Source organism: Lagopus leucura, unplaced genomic scaffold (genome assembly GCF_019238085.1).
Source record: "Lagopus leucura isolate 7727_CA_CO unplaced genomic scaffold, USGS_WTPT01 Super-Scaffold_100058, whole genome shotgun sequence".
NCBI lineage: Eukaryota > Metazoa > Chordata > Aves > Galliformes > Phasianidae > Lagopus > Lagopus leucura.
This window is the reverse complement of record NW_024962304.1, coordinates 1,242,264-1,258,569: the sequence shown is the minus strand read 5'-3', so window position 1 is coordinate 1,258,569 and position 16,306 is coordinate 1,242,264. Positions and strand designations below refer to the sequence as shown.

The 16,306-nt window shown below is 43.2% G+C and overlaps 1 protein-coding gene across 5 annotated transcripts in view; it reads left to right on the top strand.

Annotated features, from left to right (window-relative positions):
- The first annotated feature begins 7,099 nt into the window (after positions 1 to 7,099).
- EZH2 (enhancer of zeste 2 polycomb repressive complex 2 subunit) overlaps positions 7,100 to 16,306 on the top strand; it is a 45,117-nt gene continuing 35,910 nt past the window's right edge. For 3 of the 5 annotated variants that reach the window (XM_042886513.1, XM_042886512.1, XM_042886511.1), the window contains exon 1: positions 8,706 to 8,728. The gene's annotated coding sequence lies outside the window, so the exon portion shown is untranslated. Of the gene's footprint in view, positions 7,255 to 8,705; positions 8,729 to 16,306 lie in introns of those variants that run through there. The other 2 variants (XM_042886514.1, XM_042886515.1) reach the window with 1 other exon arrangement.

The following is a 16,306-nucleotide window of genomic DNA, read 5'->3' as shown; positions in this document are numbered from 1 at the left end:
TGCTACTTTCAGAGTAGCCCTTATAGAACAGGAACACTGAAAACTCAGGCTTTTAGTCCTGGATGTGGGTCAAAGGGAGGCCACCTGGTAACTCCCATTGAATGCCCACTTGAAGCTTTGTATTTACAGCTTTTTCTCCTAGGAAAATCTTTGCCTATGAATGGTATGCAACAATATCATACAACCATAGTGACAAATACAGCTGGAAATAGGCTTTGGAATATAAGCTCCATTAAAATCAAAGGTTTGAATATATCAGTAAATACAGGTCAGGAAAAAAATAAAGGTGAGAAATAAGCAGACAAAGAAATGTATTTTTCCTACACAGCTAAAATATCTTCTGGGACAGCAAGATTTCACTTTCCTTTAAAGTGAAATAATTACCTACAGGTAATTTTAAAAATCAAGTTAATTTTGAATTGAGGCATTTAATCTTTTTTTCACAGTTTGAAATGAATGATTACATGCAATAAATGTTATCTCCACATGTTAAGAAAGAGTTAATAAAAAGTCACGTATGCTGCTTCTGTTATTGCATGAAAACAACATTGGACTTTTCCTTTTGGCAACATTCCTTCTTAAGCAAAAGATACTACAGTGTATTTAACACAGTGCCATAGCTTGAGTTAACTGTGTGATGCACCTATGCCTTTATTTGACTTGCATCACCTTCCCTCAAAGGGAAATGAAAAATCTGCTTGAGCTCATCATCACGGACCGCCCCAGATCTACTGATGATAGATCTGCAGCGGTCCAGCATGCTGAAACCACTTACACTTAGTGTGAAATGTACTACACACCTGTATGGTAGTGTAGTATGACACAGGAGACACTGTGTGAAACTTGGCAAGCCTGAAAAGTGCTGGCTAGGCACAAGGAGACTGTGTCTTGCTGTGACCCGGCTCCTAGATTTATTCATCTGGCCTAACAGCCTTGTGTTCAAAGTTACTTCAGCTGTACATTAAATTCAATTCTATGGATAAACAATAGAAATAGTCAATAGAAAAGCACAAGTCAGAAACTGCGTCCAGTTCTGGGCTCCTTGTGTTCACTTCCAAGCTCTCCAGTTTAAAACAGAGAGAGATCTCCTAGAAAGAGTCCAGTGGAGGGCAACAAAATGATTAAGGGCCTGGAGCATCTCTTTTATGAGGAAAAGCTGAGAGACCTGGGACTCTTCTGTTTGCAGAAGGCTGAGAGGGGATCTGATAACTATTTATAAACATCTTAAGTGTAGGAATCGAGCGACGGGGCAGACTCTTTCCAATGGAGTGCAATAATAGAACAAAGGGCAATGGGCAGAAACTGAAACGCAGGCAGTTCCATGCTAATGCAAGGAAGAGCTTGTTTACTGTCAGAGTGATGCAGCACTGCAACAGGCTGCCCAGAGAGGCTGTGGAGTTTCCTTCTCCAAAGATATTCAGTGTACACGCAGACACTCACCTGAGCAACCTGCGATAGGGAATGTGCAAGGGGTTGCAAGTCGCTTCCAACCCCCACAGTTCTGTGATTCTATGAAACCGATCCTGAAACGGGACACACGGCTGCATTTCTTTCAGGGAAATTAGATCCTAAGGACCATCAGGAATCTACAGGAAAACACTGTAAAACATACTTGATCTCAAAATAGCTACATTGTCATTAAATAATTAAGTATTGCTAAAAAACAACACAATAAAAGAACTGCTTTTTAAAAAAAAATTTTTTTTTTTTCATAATAACATAACAAGCGGTCAGCTCCAGCTGGGTAGCTGCTGACTTACACTATGTAATTATTGCAGGGCATTACAATTCTGTGCCTTTACAAATACACCACTTTAGGCTCCCCTTTTAGTTCTCCACATACATTTCCACATCTGTAAAACCTTGTCAAATTCACATGGACTAAAGTTCAGGATTTGAACTTTAGTCCTCAAAATAAGCCAAGATACCTGCAAAAGTACAGGTTAGAGTTAGGAATTGAATGAATATTGACTATTCAATGTGAGGCATATCTTCCGATGCTTGGAACAGCATTACAAAACTAAATAAATTAAAAGAAAGAAAGAAGGATCTTATTTCTGAACAGCCTACTGGATATTATTTTCAGTGCAAAAGGCTTTGCTTGTAGGGCAGTGCATTGGTAGGTGTAAAAAAGGCAGGGTGTGCATCCTCTTTCTCACTCCAGTGTATAACCAAGATGTTATAATTGCAATATAATCAAAAGAGTAAGGCAAAAGCAAACAAGGATCACAAAAGAGAATAAGTAGAAGAGCTTACCCTTGGGTTGAGCTCACTAGAAGATACCAAAAAAGGAGGATCTCCAGAAGAGATCCTTCCCCTCTGGTAGCCAGCTCTTAAATAGGTCCAGGAGGGGTGCAGCCTGGCTCCACCCCTTCCGGCAGCACAGGTGAATTGCCTTCACCTGTGCTCCTCTGGCTGACTCATGGCTCACCTCAGGTGATTAATCAGAGGTTCAGGCCGTGACTCAGCAGTTCCCATACACTCCAGCAAAGAGCAAATGAGTTCAAAACCAGCTACAACAAAACTTTTGAAGCTACGTGGCTGTATGGGAACTGCTGAAACTTCCCGAACCTCTGATTGACCACCTGAGGCAAGCACTGAGTCAGCCACAGGAGCACAGGCGAAGGTAATTCAGCTGTGCTGCACCCCTCCTAGACCCATTTAAGAGCTGACTGCTGCTGACAAAGGATCTCTTCCCGGAGACCAGCTCTCATGGAGAGTATTGTGAGCCTACAACATTGGTAAATGTTTTCCAGTTATTACCTTCCTGTTGCAATAATCTTACTTAGCCTAACTTTCCTGGATATTTCTTAATTATTACACCTGTATATTCACTGATTATACAGCGACTAAACAACAGACTGCACTGCAGAATGGACCCATCCAAAAGCCAAGCGCAGCTTTGTTACAGCTAGATCCCCAAGTATAAGGGAAACAACATTGTGATCAGCAAGTCAGAAGGTATTTATGAGAATGATGAACCCAGCCACCCAGATGCCTCTCTGAGTGGCCAACAGTGGGGTAACCCAGATGTGCCTGTCTTAAACAAGCAGAGCATGCAATGGAAATACTAGCCAACACTTGTGCGTATTTCAAGCTAAGGCAGTTCCCCAACTGTTTTCCCCTGACAGATGGAAGAAACACCATGCAATTCTGACTGCAGGAGTCAGCAGGTTATCAGGACAATAAGAAAACAATGCTTAAGGAATAATCTTTGTCTTGGAAATACCACCTTATCTGAGACATCAAAATGTCTGAAATAAATCAGTCAGCTATTGAGTTTGCCTTGTAGAAGTGTACCTCTTTTTTTCCTTTCTCTGTATTACTATACCTGGACTTGAGCAAGGCCTTTGACATGGTCTCCCACCACATCCTTATCTTCAAATTGGAGGGATGTGGATTTGATGGTTAGGCCACTCGATGGATAAGGAATTGGTTAAAAGGCCACAAACAGAGGGTGGTCATTGATGGCTCTGTGTCCAGGTGGAGGCCGGTAACGAGCGGCGTCCCCCAGGGCTCTGTCTTGGGAGCGGTGCTCTGTAACATCTTCATCAATGACAGCGATGGCGGAATCGAGTGCAGCCTCAGCAATTTGCTGACAACACCAAGCTGAGCGGTGCGGTCGACACAGTGGAAGGAAGGGATGGCATTCAGAAGGACCTTGAGAGGCTGGAAAGGTGGGCCTGGGTGAATCTAATGAGGTTCAGCACAGCAAAGTGCAGAGTTTGGCACTTGGGCCAGAGGAATCCCAGGCATCCATACAGACTGGAAGGAGCGGTGCTTGAGAGCAGCCCTGCAGAGAAGGACCTGAGAGTCTTGATGGATAAAAATCTTAACATGAGCCAGCAGTGTGCTCTTGCAGCTCAGAAGGCAAATGGTATCCTGGGCTGCATCAAAAGAGGGGAGGCCAGCAGGGACAGGGAGGTGATTGTCCCCCTCTGCTCTGCTTTTGTGAGGCCCCATCTGCAGTACTGCATCCAGGTCTGGAGCCTCCAGAACAAGAAGGACAGAGAGCTGTTGGAGAGGGTCCAGAGAACGGCCACAAAGATGGTCAAGGGCCGGAGCATCTCCCCTACATAGACAGGCTGAGGGAGCTGGGCTTGTTCAGCCTGGAGAAAAGAAGGCTGTAGGGTGACCTCATTGCAGCCTGCAGTACCTAAAGGGAGCCTACAAACAGGAGGGGAGTCAACTCTTGGAAAGGGTTGATAACTGCAGGACAAAGGGAAATGGTTTGAAGTTGAGGGAGGGGAGATTGAGGTTGGATGTCAGGGGGAAGTTCTTTAGAGAGAGAGTGGTGAGGTGCTGGAACAGCTGCCCAGAGAGGCTGTGGATGCCCCGTCCATCCCTGGAGGTGTTCAAGGCCAGGTTGGATGGGGCCCTGGGCAGCCTGGTCTAGCATTAAACGTGGAGGTTGGTGGCCCTGCATGTGGCAGGGGGTTGGAGATTCATGATCCTTGAGGTCCCTTCCCACCCTGGCCATTCTGTGATTCTGTAACATGCACACGCTGCCTTTTTTTTAAAGTGACACATAAGTAAATTTCAAAGTAAGCAATCATAATTAGGAATATCCTATAACATCGTTACTCAACTAATGAGTCAGATCAGTATTAGTGAACCAGAACTAACAAATCCTCATTCTACCTTCTTAGTCATACATGAAATACCTGAACAGTCATTTTTCATTCATGTATTGAGAACACAGAAAAATCTCTTCAGGAGAGTTTTTTGTAAAAGAGAGGCAAAAGATTTCAACAATTCCGGAAGGACCCAAGCTAAATAAGATACTTTTTTCCAGAGTCTAATTCTATTTTGATTGTTAAGTAAAATACGTACGTCTTCAACATCAGTTACTTTTTTCAGAACTATTACATTCTGCCACCAGAGTTGACTCCTTTCAGAATAACTCATCAGAAAATCAAATTTCGTAATTATTTCAGAAACCTTTGTAATATTTTTTGCTCGCATATCTGATCCAAATGCCTCTTCATAAAGCAGATCAGCGTTCAGACATTCTTTAATCATGAAAATGCAGTAGAAACAGAACGACATTTGAGTGGTTTACTCCAGGAGAACAGAAAGTCTATAAGCAGCTCATTACAACATTAAACATCCACGTGCAGAAAAAAAGAAACCAGCTGCCAGAATTCTCCAGGTTGTTTTTAATAGCCTGAGCGATCAGAAAATTGGCACTTAATGGATATCCTTGCTGAGGATTCATCACTTTAAGAGTCTAGAACTGAAACTCTGTGGAAAGACTGTTTTCACACAGTGCGCAATAGAAAGAATAGTTCCATTCAAAATGTGTGTTATTTCCTAGTAAGCATTAGCTTTACATATAGCAGGTGAATGATTTTCTGTGCAAGACAAAAAAAATGAACTCTGTATTACGATCTAGTTCAGTGTTGGCTGTACAACACATTTTTTTTCACCTTGTGACTGACTATAGTTACTTTAAGTTACGGTATGCTTATTTATAAGTTATATAAGTTACATACTTATAAGTATATAAGTTATACGCTTATTGACTAAGATCAGATCTTATGAAGTGCAATTCTAACAATCAAAAAAACTACAAGTTCCAAGCTGTGAGGAGGCTGGGTAGCCATTTTGGTGGTGGCAGCCATCTTGGGGCAGAAGAGATTTAAATAGCTGAATTTCAAGAAATGACTGATATTTTGCAAAGTTGGCAGTTTAATGTAATCTTGGAAAAGGTCATCTACTCTAGTAGAATCAGAGTATGACAGTATGTCATTCTGTGACATATAAACATAAGACAAAATCATTTCTGTTCCACATTAAAAGAACTCAGCCTCATTTGGCCTATAAGGCAGCTGAAATTTTTGGGCATGAAGCTGTGTTAGCGATCTTTCATAGGATTTTTATCATTCAGAACCTCATTGTGCTGAACAGTGCTCATTTTTGGGCTTCACGCAAAGATGGGACAGGGCAACTGAAGGTGTCACAAGTGACTTAAAGGGAAGGTGATGCTCATTAATGAGAAACATTGGGAGCAGACAGCGATGGGATGAGGCTCACAGTCTGTTCTACTTCAGAAGCAGCGCTGAACACACGAGGCACAAGAAGGGGAGATGGTTACAAGTGCAGATGAAAGATCACGGTGGGAAACTTATCTTGGCAATTTTATTTTTCATCAACAAAGCAGCAGCTGAACAGCGAGATAGCAGAAGGCTAAAGCAGAATGAATCCTCGAGGTTTAAAGTGTATCCCTGTCAGTGTGACTGAGCACGGGCCGCAGAATAGAAGAGAGGGGAAATGGTAGCACCCTCAAGCTGGAGGCAGCATCAGCATCCCGGCCTCACGCAGAACGGACGCCTTGCTGCTGCTGTGATTTACCACAGCGCTGTGTCCGAGATGGGACACAATGGGATTCTGACAGTGAAGAATCTACGCCGGGCGCAGAGCAGCAGGGCACCAACGCTCGCGAGGAACAGCAGGAAACAAGGCAGACGCGCGCCAGGTTCGGGCGCACAGAGGTCAGCCGGCACGGCAGGGCGGTGCAGCACCAACTGCGCTCAGCGACTCGGCAAGGAGAAAAGCCTGCCGCGGAAACGACCGGCAGGGAGGGAGCGGGCCCCGCTGAGGGAAGCGGCTCCTGCCAGCACTGCCCCCGACCCCGCCTGGCTCTTCCCGCCCGCCTGGCCGCCGCCACGCCGCTCCCACGCTCGCCCGCCCCGTCCCGTCCCGCCCCTCCCCTCTCCTCTCTGCCGCGCGCGGAAGCAGCAGCGCGACTGTTAAAACCGTTACAGCTCCCACTTTCGAACTGATTCAAACTCGGCAGCGCTGAGACGCGACGCCCCTCCCCGCTCCCGTCGGGCCCCTCGCCTCCTTCCTCTCCCCGATCTCCTCGAGGCGGCGGTCGGAGCACCTCGGGCTCCGGCCCCGCTGCGCGCTCAGCCAGACAGACGGGCGAAGAGAGCGCAAAACCGCCACCCGTACGAGCGGCGCGAGAACAAAGAGCTCCCCCACCCCTCCTTCCCGCCAGCACGTGGGGCGCGGGTCCCGCCCCTCGCCCCGCCCACCACCGTCCGCGATTGGCGCGGGGCGCTCCGTCCGCGTCCGTCCAATCGGGGCGGCGCTCGGCCCTCGCCAATGAACGCGATAGCGATTGGGCCGCTGTATTTGGCGCTCGGTCCGGGAGGGTGAATCCGGCAGCCGGAGGCAACAGGGGAGGAAGAGCCGGGAGGAGTAAGCGGCGCCGAGCGGCGGCGGCACGAGATCGGAGCGAGGGGACGGGTGAGCGGACTGCGGCACCGCGGCCGTCAGGCGCAACCACCGTGCGGGCTGCGGGCCGGGAGCGGTGATTTATAACCGCCTTCCTTTGTCATGGGCGGGCGGGGGGGCAGGCAGGCAGGGCGCGACCGCCTCGGTCCCGAGCGGGAGCGCCGATGGGGCGGCGGGGAGCTTCGTGCCCGCTCTGCGGCCGCTGACGGCCGAGGGAGCGGCGCGGGGCCGGCGGTGCCTTTTGTCTGAGTTGGCTCTGTCCCTCCCGGCCGCGCCGCGCTCGATGGAGCGGAGCCTCGGGCGGGGGGGGACGATTGGCGCCGTACGGGGGAAAGAGCCGGCCGGTTCCTCTCCTCCTCGCTGCTCCTCCCCGACGGCGGGGGGATCTGCGCCTTTAACGTACGGTCGGTGAGGTCCGAAACGCGAGCGCGAGTGCGTCTCGTCCGCCACGGCCCCCGAAAGAGGAGCGGGGTGCAGAAGTTCTCCTTGCGCGGCGGCAGCCCCCGCCCAGCGCCGCGGGCGGCTCGGCGGCAGTCCCGTGTGCCCGCCGTGTCCCGGAAGCGCGGCGTTCCCACTCGCACGTTGCCGTCCCGCCGGCCAGCCTGCGACCGAGCGCTCCTGTCCCGGGCTGCTTTCGCGGGCAGCGAGAGCGGGAGAGCGAGCGGGGAGAGGGGGTCGACCTGTCCGACCGGCTCCCTCATCGGCACCGGCGCTCCTGAGTTCGGGGAGAGCTGGGACTGCTGAGTTGGAGACCTCGTGTCGCCGAGCGCGGGTGTGTAGGGCGATGTCTGAGACGGGAAAGGGACGGAGCTGTGCTGAAGCAACAGGCGTGTGTGCGGTGGGACAGAGGTGATGAAATCCATGTGCTGTAGCACAGCGCGTGTGTATCTGGTGTTAACAAGTGCGATTGTTTGTTATCGTTGTGATCCATTGTTAGGAATGGGCAAAAGGAAAAGCGGTCTCAGCATAACGCAGTGAGAACGGTATAACCAACCTGCTCCTGGATCAAGATATGTCTTCGAAATTGTGAAACGCAGTATTTCACTGGTACTACTCGGAACGTGTTTGTTTTTTAACTATCGAGCTGGAAGTTCGGGTTCTTTGTCTCTAAGTAAAAGCATGTAACAAAGTCAGTCTGTTTGTTGCAGGATAGGTTTGTCTTTGTGCAAGTCTAGCAATTGCAGATCCAACTGTTCTGTATTTCAACGAAAGACTTTACTGGTATTTTTAGTACAAGATTAACTTCTAAATTGAGATTTTCTCCTATATAAGCCCTTCCTCTCTTCTTCTCTTTCCCCCCTTCCTCCTCCCCCTCCCCCCCCCCCTAGTTTTTTTTTTTTTTTTTTTTTTTTTAGGGGTTGGCACATTCAGGTTCTTTGTGATTTGTAAAACTTAAAGGTCATTCTTTGTTTGTCCCCAGTGTCTGTATCAAATTGAGAGTCCGGGGAATGTTTATTTGTGATAGCAATAATGCATCTTCAGAAGGGTGAGTATTACTTGTCCACAGTGTATGATAGCTACTCTTGCTTTAGACTAGATCATTATAATATAAATAAGATTTACAGTGTCTTTCAGAAAACATGCTTCCAGTACTTTAGGAGATACCATTCAAAAGTTTTATGCAATGCGTCGAATGTTTTTTTAACTTTGAGAGCTGGTGCTTTATCACTTGTGTACTGTATGTTTATTACTTCAAAATGTAGTTTCTTGTTACAGAGTATTCATTAAAAAAAAATTGAGGGAAAGTACCTTTTTTTTTTTTTCTTTCCTCTTTTGAGAGAACTCTGTCAGTAAAATGTTTATGAGATGTCAACAGCCACTATCTTCTAGAACTTCGTAAGAATTCAAGTTTGTAATTCAGGAGAAAAAAAAGGAAAAATATTTTTTTAGACGTTTTTAAATATACAGTGTTGCTCTGAAAGTGACAGACACTGAAAATCCCCATTGTCAAATAAACATTAAATGTCTTTGCTCAGTTTAAAATCAGATGAAGCAGTAGTCTATAAGCTTAGGCTGGAGACCTGAAATTCAAACTTTTTTTCTTTCCATGCGGTATTTTTTTCCTTTCTACCTAGAATTTCCAACCAGTTGGAGTATGGTGGGTGGCTTGGTTGAAAATATGCCTTCTAATGGATTTATGTTTGTTCTGTGATATTATGACATTCATAGGTGAAATGTAAATGTACTTCAGTTTATCTGCAAAGAAACTTTAGCTTAGCAAGCAGGGAGTTCTTGTGGTGTGTTAGTGAGTGTACTAATTGTATACATGGACAGTGAAAACTAACTGCTGCTTTCTGCAAAGTAACAAATGTCAGAATAAGTACGTGTAGCATCTCGTGCACTCCAACAGTGCTCACAGAAAAGCTGGTGCGTTTCAAACATCCTCTGGAAATTAGTTTAAAAAACAAAAACCTCTCCTTGTCAACATTCATTCACAAGAACGTTCTGCTTCTTTAGCTGTATGCGTCGTATATACATTTTATTGATTTCACATCTATATCGTTGAAGTTGAAGAACAATTTTAAAAGATGGCGTTAGCTTCATGTGATGAAACAGGGAAGGTTGCTTTTCAAATAGCTGCAATACTGACAGAAGGCAAATTTAACCAATGCTTGCTCTGTGTTGTGCTTGAGCAGTAGATTGTGCTTTAAGCAGTAGTTGAGAAGTATTGTAGAACACTCTAGTGATGGCTATAATCTGCATCTTCTGTTCTCCAGTTAGCTATGATTCACTCTAGCTGACTTGCAGCATCTGAAATTTTAGGGGAGAATCTCAGGATCAAGACCTGTCAGTTTTTGCTGAACAAGAAAAATTCAAAAGTTCACTGAAACAAGTGGATCTTTTCAGAATTATGTGTCCAAGGAAAATTCAGCTGACCAGAGTTTATAAAAAAAAAAAAAAAAAGTTGAGAAAGTGGAACATGTACTATGAATATAATTCTTAAGAATTTTGTGTGATGTTTGCTTACTTGAAAAAAACTAAGACTGCCCTTAAGAAAAGCTGTCAGATAGTAATGAGAGGATTATTTTTAATTCTTAACAATGCTATTGCAACCACCCTTGGAGTTGGATCATAGAAGGAAGGTGGAGAGTGCTGCCAAACTCGCTGAAATGGCATCTGAAGACAGCAGCTATGTTGTCTCGTCTCCAAATGTATTTATGTATGTATCTGTACGTTTAGCATCTATGTATATAACTTGAGCAAGCATGCTGCTATGGCTAAATTCAGTCTTTAAGAGGATGAACTCAGTGGAGTCGTAGTTCAGGTGGTAACTTCAGTTAAGCCTGTATGTCTGGGGAAAGGATGATGAGACAGAAAAGCGTTGTACAAAATCGATGCAAAAAAGGGAGAGGCCTTTTTGGGGAACAATGAAGATGTTCATTCAACTTAGCTGGTTACTTTGATTTGTTCTGAAGTATATGCCATGTCTTTTTGTTGAGTTAAAAACGTAAAGGAAAACAAAAAAGAATTGGGTATTTGACATGTTCTAACAGATATCAGCTAAAGGCTTTGAGATTTATTACAAGTGTGAGGCAGAACTGAAGAGTGAGCTTTGTTGCAAGTAAAGCAAGTAGATTCTGATGAGGCCCAAACAAAAAGCAGTGACATTTTCTAGAGACATGAGTGCAATTTTCTGTAACTGATAATAGCAGACAATTTGGTTGATACAGGCTTGTTTTATCTGTACATCTAGATTTCCGTTAACTGTGGATGTGTTCTGGGTCTTCAATGAAAGTGAAAAAGCTACTTCCAAATCTGGAGTAGATAGCTTGAATAATTAAGTAAACTTAGGTAGAGGCAACTCTAAAAAATAGGAGTGAAAATTCAGTCCTAATGCAAATGATAATCTTACATTTTTCACTTTAAAAAAAACTAAATTTAAAACAAAGGAATGTTTAAATATATAGCTTGTTATGTAACTACAGGCTTTTAAGTTTATTACCACTTAAAAAAACCCAAACAATGGGAGATGTCTAAAACATATCTTTATATTCTTTCTGTGTAAAACAAAAATATGAAAAGAAACCGACCCAAACAATTAGATTGTTGTGTGTTAAGCCCTTACTTAGGCTCTCAGCTCAATAGGTGAAGAACACTTTCTTCTTGGAAAGATTTACAATGCTTACTCTGCTCCATTTAATGGTAAAATCAATAGTACTTAAAAGGTGAGATGACCATCTGGAAATCTAGTTATATACTATGTGTGTCCTAAATGTGGATAAAGGTAACAGTGTAATGATATGAGTGGATCAGTGCAATACTAGCAATTGCTTGGAAATGTGGCATAGTATTTCTAAAACTTCTGGTTTTTATATATAAATTTATATTAATGAATGAGGTAAAGCCAACAGAATATACTGTCATAATTCTGTGTGCAAGTAAAACTTCTTTAGTATGCTACTGTAAGGAACATTTCAGAATTGTTTTGTTTTTATGTACACAGTACCTGCTTAAATGATCTTGTGTGCAAACATAGCAGTCCATGTCACGGGCTTTCTAGGATGTGTTGTAAATTAATAGGGAAAAAAAATTCTTCTCTGGAGGGCCTGATAGATTTATACTTCGTTAATCTAGAGCCAGCTCTGTTGCCTTTGTCATTTTATGTTGCATCCATTTTTTTCTCTCATTCAGCCTTTTGTACGGTTGGTTTCTTTACCTTGCATTCAGCTTTTCACAGCCTATGTGATCAGTTTAGATCTCAAAGCCATCAAACATGATTTAAAGAGAGAAAGTAGTTGAAAGGAAGGAAACTCAGGTCTTAATAATAATAAAAAAAAAAGTAATTATATATAAATGTATACATGCGCAGGTATTTATACATATACATATATATATGTATATACACACATATACATATATGTATATATACAAGGGAAGCTCTGACAGTAATACCTCCTATTTCACTGTGCTGGCTCACAATGTCCAAGGCAGATGTTGGTGGTAGTAGAAGCATGGCAGTAGAAGCTGAACCTTCCTGCCAGTATTCCATTACATTTTGTTGCTGTGACAGATGACAGCAGAGGGGCAGTCTGACAAAATGGCATCTGACATGGAAGCGTGTATGAAGCAAAAGTGTGTGATTGAATTCCCCCATGCAGAAAGATTGCACCCACTGAACATTTATGGAGACCAAAGAGTGGATGTTAGCACAGTGAGGCAGTGGGTGGTAAATTTTAACAAAACTTAATCTGATGGGTTAATCATCATCTATATACTTCATGGGGATGCTGTATGCTACACCCAGTTATTTTGAGGATTTCAAAATGAGAGGTGATTAAATGACTCGCTTGCTTTCATTGCTTGAAGCTTGTTTACGGACATTTTTAGACAATTTTCTAAATGTACTAAAAAAATTCAGCTACAGCATTTACATACTTCCCTACAATAAATTCTGTATGAATTTACTGCATACATGGAGATGTAAAAAGTCGTTTTGAAATTTTCAGCTCTTTGCTTATGTAGAAAAAGGAATATGTTGTAGCTGTTGAAGCACTTCACTGCTGTGTGGCAGGGTTTTTCAGTACGGAGTATTGTTTATGTGTGTGGATTGAACAGAAGGACTCCTAGGTATTTTAGATTCTTTAGAGTAACAAAAAAAGGCGGGTCAGCAAAACAAGTTAGAGTGGAATAGTCACTGCGCTTCATTCGAGCCCTAAATTATTTTGCCTTTGTAGACATGCCCTAAGTGGTGCAAGTACTATTTCTTCTGCCTGGTTTATCCAGGATATAAAAAAGATTTGCAGTATAAGAGATGAGGTGTTAGACAAAACTTGGTCTCGTGCAAGAGGTGTGAATGTTTTAATGGTGGCTTGTAAAGAGCATCATCAAAATCGGGCCCAAAACTTTTTGCTGTCCTGCTGTTTGGAGTTTAAAAATGTTTAAAATGTTTATTGATCCAGAGATCTGTAGGCATGAATGAGAGTATTTAAAAGCATTATTCATGCAAATATCCAAATAAATAAATAAATAAATAGTTGGATTACCTGCTACGTGGTATGTTGCTGATGTTGCCCAAACTGAAGCAAGTTTTCTCACTCTGTGGTTGAGTGAGAGAGAGGAGAGTTCTGTATCTCTTCCTGGTCAGCTTACAACGATGGTAGAAACTCCTGAAAAGAATATTCAAGCAATATGGCTTTGAACTTTGTGAACTTTTTGAGGAGAAAACCAAAAATGAAATTCTGTGGGAGTGAAATCAACACACACACAAAAAAAAAAGATGGAGAAGATGAAGATGTGATTGCTAGGAGTGTCTTGTTTCCTTCCTGTCTTGATTTACTCCGCGAGGCGAGCGTTATAAATGATATGAGTTTCAGTATGATTTGAGTACAGCCAGAGGGCTACCTGCAGTCTTAGTTGCTCAGCACTCTGGGAGTGGGAATTGGGTCTATAGGGCCTTAGTTCCACGGTGTGGTTGGATGGTGACAGTGGCTGTGGATGCCTCACTGTTCTTCAGCATGGAGGACTCTCTCTGGTGCAAAACTGCTGGTGCCACCAGGAAAGAAAGGATAGCACAGATACAGTTACAAGTGGCAGGTGTTCCTTATTGGAGCTAGCAGTGCTGGCAGAACGTCATGGTGATACCTTGAAGTTCGTGGCTGTTCTTCTGCATACAGCTTTTATCTGGGATAATGTTTGGTCAGTGAGAAACAGTGTTTGAAGAGACCCGTCTAATTTTAAAAACAGGTTAGAAAGGAAGATTAATTAAAGATAGATGTGCTCCAAGCAAGCATGTGGATGGAGAACAGGGATTGCTTCCAAATGTGAACACTGGATCCCAGCAAGATCTAGGGGTGCAGTGTAGAGCACTGTATGTCATTAAGTTACGGAGCTGGAACAGAGAGCAAGTGTGTCAGTGAGTCTTCTGAACTGCAGCTAATGGCAGTGGCACTGTGATTAGTATACTACTGTGTTTGATACGTTTGCGTGTTTTTCATGACTTGTTTTGTTTAATTTTCCATGGATGCGAATTCATTCTGTAATGCTTCATAATTCTGGGGCACTTGCTGATCTTTGAATCCATTGCAGAAAGCATAAATGACTCAGTTATATCTAAGCGATCTCACATTTGGTTTGTGTTTGCTATTTGTGTCAGGAATGACTGTAAAGAGTGTATACAGAATGATGCTGTCAGCCATAGGAGGGCTAAAATCAGCCATTCAAAGAAAATGATCACACTCACGATGAGCTCATTTACAAGGTCTTGCCTATGCTATTGCTAGTTAATAAACATTCGAACTAATTTTAGTTTGAAGATACTGTGAATAAATAAAGTCCTTAATGCTATTTATCTAGTTCACCATATGGTTATGAGATGCATGGACTAGGACACAAAATTTCACAGTGTGAAGAAATGAGTGAGCAGTGGACTTTGTTTCTTACAGGAGGGAGCTGGGATTGTTCAGTCTGGAGAAGAGGAGGCTCAGGGGAGACCTCATTGCACTGTACAACTTCCTGAAGGGAGGTTGTGGTGCAAAAGAGTCTGGCCTCTTCTCCCAGGCAAATAGTAGGACCCGAGGAAACGGCCAGAAGTTATGCCAGAGGAGGTTTAGGTTGGATATGAGGAGAAACTTTTTCTCTCAAAGGGTGGTCAGGCACTGGAATGGCTGCCCAGGAAGGTGGTGGAGTCGCTATCCCTGGCAGTGTTCAAGAGGTGCCTGGATAAGGAGCTACGAGAGATGGTTTAGTAGCTTGTGGCACTGATAGGAATGGGAGGGGGGTTGGACTGGATGATCTTGCAGGTCGTTTCCAACCTTGTGATTCTGTGAATTCTGTGTGAATTCTGTGGATTGGATTAAGTGTATTTTGAAACTCCTAGCTCAATGGTAGCCGTTCATGTAATTGTAAGAAAAAGGGTTGTGTGCAATTTTCTTCTATATGATGACAATCTGGATCAAGATAGCATGTGATGGTTGCCAAAAGAGTGGATCTGCCACAATGTGGTGATTTTATTTATTTTTTTTAGGCGTATTAAAAGAAGGATGAGATGTAGAGGATTGTTTCTAACACAGAAATCTGAAAAAGTGAGGGTCTGGTTTAACAAGGAAGAGTAATTAACTTTAAAATTCAAAATTAAATGTAAAACTGATGATTTTTGAAAAACTTGCAGCTGTGTTCTCAAAACCACAGAATGTTTCTAAAGATATCAGAACTGATAGATGCAGCAGAAAGAAGCTACTGACTCTAGCTTGAGGCTGAATACAATAGGACCAGAAGATTCTGGAAGTAAAATCAGAAAAATCAGTTGCTGACAAGGTGAGAATAAGCTCCTGGATGAGTAATTCCTCATAGGTAACTATAAGGGGGTGGAAAAATTTTGAAGTAGCGAGGAAAAATATGATTAGGACTTAAAATAGTCGCTTAAAGAACATAGAAAAAAAATGTGAGGTGTCTTGAATATTCCAAAGTATCAGTTGGGATCTCTCAACCCCAAGGGGCCACTGAGATGGTAACAAGAGAGAGCCTGTTGATACGTTAATTCAGACAGTGAGCAAGTGTTTCTCGAAGAACTTACGAAGTTACTAATGTAAGGAAAAGCGGTCTTCAGCTTGGCTTTGAGAGGAGCTCTGCCTCTGCAGTTCTTTATTTTAATCTTGGTAAGGTTATGGAGAATACTTAATATTATCGTTAGGCTACATTCTTAATTAGCAAAGCGCTTTTCTGGTTTGTCTTTTTTTATTAATATTTTCAAGAGGGAAACTGAAGGTTGTGCTCTGAAGTGGAGAAGGCCTCATTCAAATGTACAAGCACAGCAGGATTGCAGCGGGAAGAAGTGTGTGAAATAGCTAGCTGTGGAGTTCTTAAAGGAGACTGTGGCATAGGGGTGTTGGTGCTAATTGGAACAACCAGTACTGTGCACCGAAGTAGAGTTCAGTTTGATTAAGCTCTCAAGCATTTTAATTTAGAAATTATTGTTCCCTTTATAGTACTTGTGTTTTCCAAATTATGCTTGTAGTTGATACTTGTAGTTGAAATATCAAGAATTTGAGTAGTGATTATTGTTTTTATCTTCTGAAATGCTAGATCACAATTTAAAAGGCAATCAAGCTCTATAGCATCAGCTGTA